The 14,273-nt window shown below is 39.0% G+C and overlaps 1 protein-coding gene across 1 annotated transcript in view; it reads left to right on the forward strand.

The window, feature by feature from the left end:
* Window positions 1-10,786: 10,786 nt before the first annotated feature.
* Window positions 10,787-14,273, forward strand: part of LOC121314846 (myelin basic protein-like) — an 84,511-nt gene continuing 81,024 nt past the window's right edge. Inside the window, exon 1 of the mRNA XM_041248559.1 lies at window positions 10,787-10,862. The gene's annotated coding sequence lies outside the window, so the exon portion shown is untranslated. The remainder of the gene's footprint in view (window positions 10,863-14,273) is intronic.

Genomic DNA, 14,273 nt, shown 5'->3' on the forward strand with positions numbered 1-14,273 from the left:
GTCTAGAATATCCATACTTTGACAAATAAAATGGAATATTCTTAATACCATCTCATGTTTAGAAGGCCATCTATCAATACTTTCATCTGGAGCAGTATTAAAATCTCCACCAATAATAAGTTTGGCTGAAGGGGATTCATCTAAAATTATCCTAATTTGCTTTTCAATTTTCTCAAACAGTTAACTCTAACCATACACGTTGCATATTAAGAACAGACTACCCTCAGTGTCAATTAATAACAAAACCCAATGACCTTTGATGTAACCTTGTGATAGAAGAATTTTACCTTTGAATTCCCTCTAAGAATTGCAACTTCAGCAGAATGATTATTACCATGTGCTAGCCATATTTCACTACCCCACTGATTTTTACAAAAGTTAACATCAACTGAGCATCAATGTGTTTCCTGAACAAAAACGAAATCTGGATTACCTTCCTTACAAAACAAAAAGAAAGCCTTTCTTTTTACCATATTGCACAACCCTCTGGCATTAACAGAAATTAACATTAACTCCATAACAATATACTTACAGCTACCCTAAGTGTCTCAATTTTCTGTTTTCTCTATTATTTAACACTTTGTATCAACAGTATAATCAGATTAATAAAACTGACCAAAAAGCTATCATATACAATTAAGGGAATAAAATAATAAATAACAATATATTAAATAATAAGAATGTTAAAATAAATAAAAGTAGGCATAAAGCTATTCTAGAGTTCACATAAGGTTGTTTAGTATTGAAAAAACCATGAATGAGTTATTCTGCAGCAGTTTAGTTTCTACTCTAGTAACACTATATACCATCTATCCAAATTTATTTTCCATTGATGTAGGCTCTAGGTCCAATGAAGTAAGCTTTTTTCCCTTCTTGGCATGTTTTATCCACCTCTGGCCACAGTTTCTTCCACGCATCTTTGTCCATTTCTGTTAAATCTTCTCCAAATCTTTATTTTCTCTTAAATCACTGTTTTTGGCGGTTTTCCAGATGACATCCCTTACTGAACGAAATGCAAATTGCATAATGACGGCTCTCGATCTGAAGCCATCTATCTTGCCCAGATGGTAAATGATGTCGATAGCATCCTCAAGTTAATGTTTCAAATCTGGAACCAGTTGTTCATTTACTTTATTTTTGACGTTTTCATTTTATTGTTCTGGAATTCCATGTAAGCGAAGGCCCAGTTTTCTTCTGTATCGTTCTGGTTCTGCCTCTCTCTCCTCCACAGCAGCAATGATTTTCTCCTGCGTGTTGCATTTCTGTGTCAAAATGTCTTTCTCATTTTTTATGTCTTGGATTTCGTCAATGACAAAGTTTAGTGATTTTTTCAGATCCTCGATACTGGAAGAATTTATTATTAGTTCCAAATTATCAGATCTTTCATTAATTTTCATAGCGAGAGCCTCAATGATATTTGACTGCATTTCTAGTAAAGGCAGATCTTTTTGGGGGGTTTTGGCGCAGAGCTATTTATCGGTGTCATAGTATTGATTACAATTCCGTCTACATTTTGCATTTCTTTTTCTTCTCCTGCCTTATCAACAAGCACAATATTTGCACCCAACTCAGGCATCCAGGCTGGATCACTTATCTTGTCTGTCTTCGAAGAGGAATACAATATAGATTTTCCTTTTTTCTCTTGCCTTCTTTCTTGTACATTGAGTCTCTGGGTCTCGACATTTAATTCAAACTTTAGCTTACACTGTTTTCAAGTTTAACCACTGCTTTTGACTTATAGTATGGTTTACATTATTATCTAGCAGTTACTGCATATTTATAACTAATTGAAAAAACAAACAAAAAGGTTTTTAACAGATGCATTGCTCAACGTGAGCAGTGGCCACCATCTTGCCCCACTATAGCAACCAGCCATCAGCCAGGACTGGCTATGATTGGCTTAAAAATGTCTGGATGGAGCATAGCCGGTTAATGAACGTGGTTATCAGGCGAACAGCGTGCATATGCCAAGACAACAAAAGCTATAAATATGAGCAGCACGATTTTGGCTCTTCTCATGTTTGCATGGTGTTTTACTTTGCAGAAAAACATTAAATATTAAAATAAAATTCACAAGTGCAATTATCTTTGTCTAACTTTAAATTAATGTTATTTGTCTTAATTGTTCAATGTCGTTCTTTTCACAGCTTAAATCTGCCTTTATTTTGCGCCGTCTGTTCCTTTTTCTCCCGAGGCTGCTGCTCTTCAGCAATATCTCAATAATATCTGGCTGTGTTTGGAAATGTTTCTTTTTTTTTGTGGTTAATTTAACGACCACTACTGCCTGTTTAAGGTAATTGGTTAAGTGCTACCACTGAGGTTGGCACCCTGGACCCCACCACCTCATCTGCATCTGAGATGTGAACACCTAAAAATTTTGACGACCAGACGCCACTGGGAAATACATAAACATTGTGTTTTTGTGTAAAAGAGAAAAGATAAAAAATACATGATCTGAAATCAAATGAACTGAAGCACAATCTCATAAATGCATCATTGTATTACAGACTTAATAAAAGTGTAAAACATAAGGATATTATCTTCAAGTATTGCTCATCCTTGTTAAACAGCTTTTTTGGTCTTCCAGTCCTGGGTTTGTCAATTACAGATGATGTTTCTCTGTACTTGTTGATTATGCTACAGATACCACACCTTGAAAATCAAGTGATGCAAGCTATTTCACTCAATGTCTTTCCTTCCTTATGCAAGTCAAGGTAGTTAATTAGTAGAAAACATTAGTGGAAGCTTCGAGTAAATTGTTGATACTCATAACGCATCAGAGTAGAAAAATGCAACATGTCTAAGGCTTTTGCACAGCTATATATATATATATATATATATACACACACACACACACACACACACACACACACACGTACACCCTCACTATAACAAACCTGTTGGGGTCCAAGCCTTTTGTTATATCGAGGTGTTCATTATAGCGAAAGGACAATCAAAATGAACGATAAACTGTTGGAATGCGTTAATGAGATGAGACTGTTCGTCTCATGTATGTAGTATTCTGCCTTTGCTTTATCCTATTTCTTAAAGAATTAAAACTCAGTACAAAAAGCAAAAATCAGGACCTTGAAGCTGAACATTTATTCAAAATCAATCTGACATGAATCGTTTCAAAGTGCACCAAATCTTAATCCAACATGCAAGAATCCCAAACTGAGCTTTTAATAAAAATCAACCCGACATGAAAAGTATGATACAAAAGGTTTGTTGTTGTTTCTTTATCAATTTTGCTTTATCTCATGGTTGCTGAACAAGCCAATAAAACATAGTACATTTTGACAACTTACATTCATGACAGATATGCCTGCTTTACTGTTTTTTTCAAACGATCTATGTAGTTTCCAGCTTTGTTCCTACATAAAATTATTTTCGTTTCGGAGGCATAGTTACACAGCGCTTATTATTTATTAAGACAAAAGAGTTGACTTCACAGCGGAGGTGGCATCCCATGCATACAGACCTGAGACTTTTTACTTTTAAGATCCTTTATTTAAATATTCCAAATAAAATCCATTAAAATTCAAATAAAGGTAAAACACAACAAAGTTAAGATTCCTACTGCCTCAGCAGAATTTAAAAAAATACTAAAATACATCTTGTTCTCCTTAAAAACAGATTTTAAACAAAATAAAAGGATTATTAAAAAATCAATATTAAACAGTGTTTTTTTTTTCTTTTTTGAAAACAGATTAAAGCCAAAATAAAACACTGTAAAACAAAAATTAAATAAAATTAGAACAAAAACTGGAGCTCCCCCACCCCACTAACAACACACAAGGCGTCTCCCACACACCACCTCTCCTGAAAGTCCTCCAGGTTACTGACCAGTTTAAAATACTCAAACTCTACTCTGATCTGGCTGACCACGAGCACCCTGAACTGAACCACTAAACTGGTCAGTCCAGAACCAGAGAGTTGATTTTTCCTTGTCTTTAAAATAGCCAATTTTGCCTGTCCAATTAAAAAATTAATAAGAACACACCTGTTTTTTATTTTAAAACTGTATAGAACCCCCAAAATAAAAAGCTCCTTACTAAAAACAACTCCTAAATTATTCAGGATTCCCTGCAGTAAATTAAAAAGTGGCCGCAGCCTCTCACACTCACTGTAGGCATGAAAGAGAGTTTCCTCTGCTGAGCAAAAAGCGCACTGCTCACTGATGCTGGGGTCCACTCTATGGAGAAACCTGCCTGTGGACACAATGCAGTGCAGAATCTTCCACTGCAGGTCCCCCACTCTCTTGGTGAGAGGCGGCTTGTACAGCACCCTCCACACCGGCCTGTGCCCCTCCTCTACAGCCAAGTAAGCTCGCCACTTAGAGTCTACCAGACCCCTTAGCCTACTATACTCTGTGGCTTTAACACACAATTTGTATATATGTTTTCCATTCATTGTGTGAAAGATAATTTCCTCCACATTCTGCAATTTAAGCAAAGTCCCTCCATTCTCTCCACCCCCCTCACCTTCCTCACCTACTGCTGGTGACACAATCATCCCTGGAAACAAGGAAAGCTGTCTCTGCTCTGTGCCTCTGGACAACTCCTCCCTCAGGACTGCCTCCCTATGCAAGCCTCTCTGAGTGCCAGCCTAGCTGTGCAGTTAGCTGGGAGGCAGTTAGCCAGCAGGAGAGCTCAAGGTTTAACAGGTGGACCATCCTGGTTACACCTGCTTTTAAAAAACTGGCACAGAGCGTCATCGACTGGAGGAACTTAACTGGAAAGAGTGGATTAAAAAATAGGGGCTCCTCAAACAGGCCCTGCCCTGTCAAGGACTCCACAACCCTTTCCACCCTCACCAGCTGCCAGGCTTTTAAAATACTTTGATAAAAAGGAGGAAGTCCTGCTTTACTAAATCTGGTGATCTCAATTAAAAACAGGTGTTTTCCTAACCCCAGCCCCCCAACTCTATTGAGAAGGAAACAGGCCAGCCTCTTCCAATGAGCCTCCCCCTCAGTGTACAGGAGTCTCTGAACCACCTGCAGTCTGAAGGCTGCCACCCTGCTGAAAATGCTGACTAGCCCCTGCCACCCCTCATCACTAGGAAGGTAGAGGACTGCCGGCCTCAAACTGTGTCTCCCACTCCAAAAGAACTCCAGCAGCACTCTCTGGATCTCCTTCACCAGGCCCTGGGGTGGGTCCAGGCATACCAGCTTGTGCCACAAGCTAGAGGCCACCAGATTATTAATAACAAGCACCCGGCCCCTGAAGGACAGTTGAGCCAGCAGTCCCTTCCACCTCTGCAGCCGCCCCCTCACCCTGTCCAACAAACCCTCCCAGTTCTTTTTCATGTAGTTTTCTGTTCCGAGGTGCACCCCCAGCACTTTAATGCCTGTTCTGTTCCATTTCAGCCCCTCAGGCAGGAAAGGAGGGGTGCCCTCATCCCAGCTGCCTGACAGGAAGGTGTCACATTTTGCCCAGAAGCTGCTCTCTGGAACTGGACTCATTTAGAGTCTGCTGCAGTGCTTGGACATCTGCATCCCCACTCACAAACACGGCAAAGGTCTCCCTTCTTGGGCAGCAGTGTAACCACTGCCCTACGGCAGCTAAGAGGCAGTTCCTTGTGGCTGAGGCTCTCTCTCAGAACCCGGAGCAGCTGTGTTCCAGAAACACAGCTGCTCCGGTTTCCTTCTGGATCGCCTCCTCCTCGGTCAGCACGGGCTCGCTCTGTGGCTGCGGTGCAGGAGCCGACTCTTCCACCCGCTCACCCCCAACACCCCCGACTTCCTCCCCACTAGCATCGCCCTGATCCTGCCCTGTTTCTGCTCTAGCCTCCTTTCTCGGGCAGGCTTTCCTCTGGTGTCCCTGTTCTCCACAGTAAAAAGACCTCATCGTCTCTGAACTGACGAACACCACGCAATTCATCCCTTCCATGTTAAAATTCCAGACAACATTAATGACTTGACTAGGATCATTTAATAAGACAAACGCCTGCCTTCTAAACGACATGACGTGCCTAACACTGTTATTTTTGCACCCCAGCGGGATTCCCTTAATCGGGGGACACCAGTTTACCAAACTGAGTTAAATTATTTTCTAATTGCTCATTTTTTTAAAAACTGAGGCACATTAGAAATAATAACTTTCGTAACCGGGGTTACTAGAGGGGAAACCTGAACAAATTCACCTTTCACTGTAAATCCTTCCTCTACCAGCTTGTGTATCAGAGACACCTCCACTAAAAATATTACCAGCACTTTATTCATTCTTGATGCCGACATACTATTCTCAAACCCCACCACCTCTCTTACCGCCAGCAGGCACTCCTCCACCGAAACCCCGGGGTCAGGCAGGCAACGGACCCCGTGTCTGCGGGTGAGAGCCCCCAGCCCTCCTGAACGAGACCCCATAACGGGATCTCCAAACACACACCACCACCCTACAAACAAACAAACAAACACACACACACCACTAACCTACGAACAAACAAACACCCAAAAAGAACAACTAAGTAACTATCAAAACAAAATAAATAAATAAATAAATAAATAAATAAATAAATAAAGTTTTAAATTTCCTGGTCCTACCACACCGGCGTTCCACCTCTCTGCAAGCCCTTCCCACAATCCTCCACGAGAGAGAGAGAGAGAGAGAGAGAGAGAGAGAGAGAGAGAGAGAGAGAGAGGATAAAGAATTTAATATTTGCTATTTGGGACCAGCACGATACTTGTTTATTTAAAAACTCACCATGTTTTGTCTGTGTAGTTCGTTTTGTTTATGTCTATTTATTTTGGCGTAGAGTGCCGTGTCCTGTTGTTTTCTGTTTGTTTAATACTTTTATTTTGTAATAAACCGGTGCCAGCAGGCGTCTTCACCATTTCATTTCATCCGTCCTGTTTTCTGTATTCATTTCCTGGTTCTGACACCGCCCACTTCGGCCGTCTGTGTGACAAGTACACATACATTTAGTCCCTTCTGCACAATTTGTACTACTTGCATTATGTTTCCTCATACTTCTGTTTTTGTTAGGGGCTACTGGTCTCTATTAACATCAGTATAATCACTGCATGTTGATTGGCCGACCTTTCATTCCGCCCATTTCGCTTTGTGTCAGTGCTCATTCGTTGATAAACAAGAGAAGACTTTAGCAGTGCAACGTGAAAACAGTTTTATGGAGTAATTATCATTATTATGAAGTAATAATTATTTTCTTTAGTGTGGCGGAGAAACTATCTGAAATATTCAAAACGAACATTGCTGCACATGAATCTGAAGGCAAAAATCCATGTCTGTGTTTGCAATGAATTGCACTGTTGATAAATATTATAAATAATTATCATACAGGTTTTGCCTTGTACCAATTTACCACATTGCGAGAATTTGAGCAACATTTTCTAAAATGGCAAGTGATGTGTGGGACAGTAAGGATTAACAATAACATAAAAAACAGGTTCAAAGTGCAGCTTCAGATTTTGGTAAGCGAGTCAGATTCAGGATACAGACAGAGGTGTGCTTCACGTTGTTCAAACACTGGCCCAACTTGCAAAGTACATGTTAAGCATAATGATCAATGTTTTGTTTGGTTTTGTTGTGATCCTAGTATTTTCTGTTATGAAGACTGTAATAAACGAAAACCAAGACAATTAGGTGTTTTTTCTTGTTACAATTATATTGGTTATATGTGAGTTTTTATTTGCGTAAAAGGCAGAATTGATATTACTTTATGAAAATGTGTATTTTGCCACTGTTTCTTGTGCAGAAACCACAATACCAGGAATAAAAAAAAAAAAAAAAAAAAAAAAAAAAAGACTTGGCTTTTATAAGGTTTCTGCCTGAAATCTTTTTCTGGAATAGATCATGGTAAATAATCTACACAGAAACACAACATAGATGTTTTAAGATAAGTAATAAGTATTAAATAAAGAAGAAACAGTTATATATGTTCTAATCCAAAGCTATTATCAGTTCATAAGTCAAGAAATGGTTAGGAGTGTATAGTGAAGTACTGTATAGTGAAGGGACACTGCAGCTGCCAGTCTCAGCTCTAACCGAAGAGGTTAAGTGCGCCAAGGTTCGATTGGAAATTACATTGGTAATCACATGATAAATGTATGAGGGAGGCAGCACCTGTGTTGAAAACTGGAAGAAAGCGGGTGGTAAATGAATATGTGGAAGATGCAAAGGCTGCCCTTCGTATCAGTGATATCATGGGGCAAGTATAGCATGGAAGAGAAGGCCTTGGTCTCGGTTCAGCTCCTTCTACATGGCACAAAGCAGCCCCAGCTCAACGGAGGAAGCTGGTAGTCAGCAAGGTACAAAAGCTGGAGGAAAGGATGAGGTGTGTAAAGGCAGTTTCCCAGGCCAAGCAGGGAAAATGGACGAGATGAGAAAGTGTGAAACAACGCAAGATAGGCCGGCAAGGCCTATGGACAATGGAACAGAGCAGGATCAGTTTCCTCATCGGATCAACATATGATATTCTCCCATCACCACAGAACCTAAACCTTTGGGTGGGTGAGGATTCTTCATGTCCTTTGTGTTCATCACCTGCAACGTTAAGGCACATTTTCCCTTAGCATTGGAAGACAAGCTTAAACTGACCAATAAGTTGCCACCAGTTCCATCAAAGCATTACACACAAAAGACAATATTCCTCTGTCCAGGAGAGCAACCACCAAGAAAAGATGTTAAAACCAAGCCTCACCCAGGACAACTGGAAGATGCCGGCAGATGTTGGAACAACACGAGATTGGCTGGCGAGATCTGTGGACAATGGAACAGAGCAAAATCAGTTTTTCTCATCATGTCAACGTATGATGTTTTCCCATCACCACAGAACCATAATCTATGGGTAGGAGAGGATCTGTGGTGTCCTTTGTGTTCATCGCCAGCTACATTAAGACACATTTTGACAGGATGTAAGGTGGGATTTAGCCACGGACAGTTTACTTGGCGCCATGACCAGGTGCTGTGATGTTTGGCCTTAGCATTGGAAGACAAGCACAGCATGACCAACGTGTTGCCACAAATTCCATCAATATACTGTATGACACATGAAGAACAACATTCCTCTGTCCAGCAACCTACAAGAAAAGGTATTAAAACCAAAACTCGTCCAGCATAACTGGAAGCTGAGACAGGAAAATGCTGGCAGATGTTGGAGAACGACATATTTTCCCACCTGCAGTTACCACCACTAACCTTCGGCCTGATATTGTCTTGTGGTCTGGATCAGCACGTCTTGTTAACAGTACCATGGGAGGAGGATGTTGATGAGACATATGAAAGGAAGAAACCCAGTTGAGGTGGGTTGTTGAGGATTTGTGGCACACTCCACAACCCGGTTTCTCAGAGACATCGGATTCAGTGGTCAAGAGTTGCGACACACAGTGAAGAACTTACCTGAAGCAACAGAGGAGCAGCAACTGTCTCTGGTTGAGATAAAAAGATAATGGTGGAGACCTTAAGCACAGTAAAAAAAAAAAAAAAAAAAAAGCTGGGCTTAGCCGAGTGGGGGTGGAAGGCGATGAAGCTGGTTCGCCAGAATCACTGTTGAGCCCTCTTAAGGTGTCGTGTGCTAGTCGACAAAACACCAAGGATGGAAGGTGCCCACTTGAAGATCCCAGAGATATACCCTACTTAGCTCAATCCAGAGTGATGTCATGCTGATTCGCTGGGGAGACCGTACTGGGTTGATCCGCAGAGCCAGCATCGCAGCCGTTGTTTGTGCTGATGCACCAGGATGGCAAAATAGGCTGATTCCTGGAGCCACCATTACACTTCAGCCATCAATACCAAGAAGAAGGATATCTACATCATAAGATGGAAGGAAACACAGATGGATCACATTAGTTTACAGTAAAAGTCCAATTTCAGCATGAAGTTTTAACACTCTCATGTAATGGAAATCATCTTGTAGCATGGCCAGGTCTTGTAGGTGAGTACCCTGGTCTGGAAAGTATGGGTATGATTTCAGAGAATACTATGGAGATTAAAGTAGTGCCTGTTACATAATACATGTGAGGGGTATTTTAGCCCCTATTGTGCATTGTTTGACTTAGACCTTTTTGTATCATTCATAACATTTTTTTTTTTTTTGTATACAATTTTTTTTATAACATCATCCATTTTTTTAGAGATATCTTGAAACAAAAGTCTCTATCTACAGCAGCTGCTGCATTGTGTAATATTTCTTAATGCTTGTCATTTAAGGTTTAACTTAAGTGTCGTGTCATGACTGGGTGATACATGCAAAGAGTGCAAAGCTTTTTGTATTTTCAGCTTCTTTGTCTATGGTGAATTGGTTCTAATTGATCAGTTAGAACCAATTATGTATACATTTGTAAACTATTTATTCATTGGCACTCAAATTAACTCAGTTTTTAAAATGTTTACACCCGGCGGTGTATATCAGTACCTGTAGTTTTTTTTTGAGAATTACACCCCTGTTAAACCATAGAGAATCGTGTGTGCATGTATTTACGCGTAACCCAATTATTTGTAATATATTGAAAACCCCGAACCTAATTTGAATATATTTGAACTCATTTTGTCACATACAAACACACCAATAGTGTTAGGTATTTTGACGCGTATTAATAAAGTTTGTTAACATATTTCTAGGGGGAGGATTTGCCCTGACATCTCCACACACTATTTCTCTTTCTCTTTCTACGTTCAGCCCCACCCTACTCAAGTCAAACCCTCCCTATACCTTAAAAAAACAGGAAGCTGGGAGGCACGGTAATAGACAGGCGAAACTACAACTGGTAAAGCGACAGATATAAGTATTTATATTTGCAGGCTTTAAATTGAAGACGTTGCTGAAGTGACAGGCAAAGAAGAAATCTAAATTATCGCCTTTTCTGGTTGATGCATTCCTTGATTCGATCGAAAATAAGCTGGGTAGGTACCAATCAGATCGAATGTACGAGGAAAAGCTTCGCTTATGTTGCTAAATGTATCCTGTGTATGGCAAATGCTGAAGTTATTAGCTTGCTTAGCATGAACACAGTGATTTATGTGTATTCGTTTACTCTAAAACGTGCATTTTGAGTTTAGCTAGGTTCACTAACTCGTCGTGTTTTATTTTTCAGGTACAGTTCTGTACACAACAAAACATATATTACAACGGTGTGCAGTGATTGCCAATGTAATAACAAGCTGTGTTGAAATAATATATGTTTTGTGGTGTTTTTGACTTTTCTAAAACTGGTATAATTTTGTTTTTATAACACTTATTGCAGTGTCAAAGATGGGGAAAAAAAAAAAAAAAACTAGCGGTAGCATGTTGTCAGTTTCAAACCTTCTGTTGTGTCACCAACGCCAGCAGCCAGGTTTCACTTCCTTGTAACGTGTGTATTATGATGTGACTACCATTTTATTTATTTTATTGTATTTGGAAATACATAAATTATGTTATTTAACGTACACAAGAAATATAAAGTGGCAAGTGAAGAGAATATACAACAGCAGCTTCCGGTTTGATGTCGTGGCGTAGGCTATGTTGAGTATAATGCTTAATTTGTGCAATTATGTAACTAATTGTTTTTAACATTTTTATAACTAGTACACGCTGATTCACCTCACGCGGTGCATAGCTTACTTGCAGGTCAGCGAGGGAGCTGTAACTATGGCTCTCAAGTGTCCCATACATGTTTACTCTGGTTGTATTACTGTTTTCTGTTTACACCGTGAGGCAGCAGCTAAGAAGTCTTCTACTGGTTGCAAGTTCCAGTTCAGCAAAAGCATACAGTACATACTGAGGGTGGTTCTGACAACCTTAAATTCTGTATTCGAAGCAGTGACCAAGGGATTCATAAAATATTAACCACAATTACTGTACACAAGTATATTTAATATTAGAAATACAGACGATATGCACAGTAAATCAGCAGTTTAAGTGTGGATGAACCCAGATCTGTTGTGAAGTTTACAACTAGGTTAAATGTAGTTATATATAAAATAGACATTTCCACTGTGCATATGAGAATGTTTAATGTTTGGTATAAATTGTTGCATAAGTCAACTTTGACTAGGGTTTTTGAAATCTTACAAAAAAAAAAAAAAAAAAAAAAAAAAAACTTTGTTCACATTTTGCAGCAAGCTTGTTATGTTACTTTGTTGGAAAAGTAAACTTGTCATAAGGTATATTGGTACTTGTTACAGAGTATATTGCTCTGTAAAACAACCTTCACATGCCAATGTTTTTTTTTTTTTGAGTAGAATATTGTTTCTGAGATTGAAAGATAATATTCTCCAAATAGGTAAAAGATGATTTCCTTAAAATAAAAAAAATGCATATACCCAGGTGGATTCTGTGTAAGCAGGTACTGTACCTGTTTGGATGGAGTAAATTCTGTACTGTAATGGTTTTAAAAAAATGAAATAAAAATTTTGTGCATTGTTAACTTAGGACTTTAAATATATGCTAAAAATAAGAGCGCTTACTGAAGAGTGTGCCATTGCTCCAGTATACCTCACTGGTTTACTGAACAGGAAAAGTGCCTGGAATAATTCTCTAGTTACTTCCTCCTGGAAGGAAAATAACTGCTGATTACTTTTACAGTGGGGGGTCATTGTCCTTCAAAGCAGCTTCCCTACACCAGTGATTCATTGCTGCATTGACTGAGCTTGACAATAACATATCCAATTTAATTCTAGCAGTTATAAGATGGCCTTGACTTTAATTGGGTACAGATGGTAAACGTCATACAATCGAGTGACCCTAGACTTCCACCATTATCACTTGGGTTTAAAAAAAAAAAAAAAAGTCTAACAGTCTTAAACCACCAGAGGTGGCTTATCTAGGCAGGGTAGGATCCAATGGACCCCTTGGTTTGGAAGGTTTTACTGTTTTGTTTTTTTTTGCTCTCCTCAGGTCAGCTTTGTACTGTACAACTTGCATTAATACATTTTTTTTTTTGGAAAGTCACAAGATTTAATTGCCAAACACAGGTGATTGAACTCCGATCTATGGGAGGCAGGCTGCTGATCAGTAAAGTTGATTTACTTCCTGGTGCAGCACAACAGCATTCTCTCTTTCTCCAACTATTCCTGAGGCCTTCTATTAGAAATATCTTTATCTTGTTACTATTAGTTGTTTGTTTTGGATACTTTCCAACTAAAATGTTTTTTAAAAGGTGTCTTAAAGTGTATATGCTTTTTATTTTTTTATTATTAAACATTACAATGAAAATGAAAAAAAAAAAAAAAAAAAAAACACACCTTTTACAACCTGGAATATAGCCTGGATTGTATCAACCACCATATTTTAGGTGAATCTTGTGATAACACCAGATATATGGTTAATGTAATCTAAGGGGATCTGCTCTTACAGTCAATTTCTCCAAAAAAAAAAAGAGCTGTTGCTTATCCTGGCAGGGTCTAAATTTGATCAAATCAACCCATAGATTAGATAATTCAAGACAAATGCTCACATTAAAGGCAATTTGTCAATTGGATATACAGTACATTGTCATAGTACATGTAAAATGTGTCTAAAACCAGTAAGTGGTTCTTGTTAAACCAATCCAATATTTGTGCAATAGTGTGAGTAAAGCCAGTGTAACTATTATTTATTTTTGTTTATTTTAGCATATTTTATAACTGTAGTTCATGCTGATTCAGCTCACTCACTGCTTAGTTTACCTGAGGCAGGCCTGAGAGGGAGCTGCAACTATTGTTTTCAGGTGCAATATCCGATACAAAAATAAACAACATTTCAGCGAAATTATTTACGGACACAGTGTTTGGTTTGAGGAATGGCATGTGTGTTGCATTACTGTTTTCTATTTGCACTGTGAGGCAGCTGCTAGGAAGTTTTGAAAAAAAAGTTTGTAGGAAACATGCCAATCCTGTAAAAGAATGGAAGACCCCCTCAGGTGCAATGTTGTCTTCAGCTGAAGTGTCATGTTTCCTTGTGGCACCTCCTCCTACTGGCAGTAAGTTCCATTTTTGCAGAAGCATACCTGTGCTTTTAGTGTGGTTTTAATAACCTTGAATTCTGTATTCCAAGTTGTGACCAAGGGATTCATAAAATATTAACCACATCATTACTGTGCTGTACAGCTATCTGAATGTTGGTTAAATCCAAATCTGCAATGAGGTATACACTTGTCATTTGGCAATAAAAGTGCTGTAGTGTCTGTGACTTTAGCCACTTAGCTCGCTGGTAGAGAGAGTCTTGGTGGACACTGAAGGCTCTATAAAATCTTCCAATGCCAATGTTTTATCTTAATACATTAAAAAAAAAAAAAAAAAAAAAAAAAAAAAACACAACAAAAAGACTGGCTTAGTAAAGTTTGGTTTCAGCAT

The sequence above is a fragment of the Polyodon spathula genome, chromosome 4 (genome assembly GCF_017654505.1).
Source record: "Polyodon spathula isolate WHYD16114869_AA chromosome 4, ASM1765450v1, whole genome shotgun sequence".
Lineage (NCBI taxonomy): Eukaryota > Metazoa > Chordata > Actinopteri > Acipenseriformes > Polyodontidae > Polyodon > Polyodon spathula.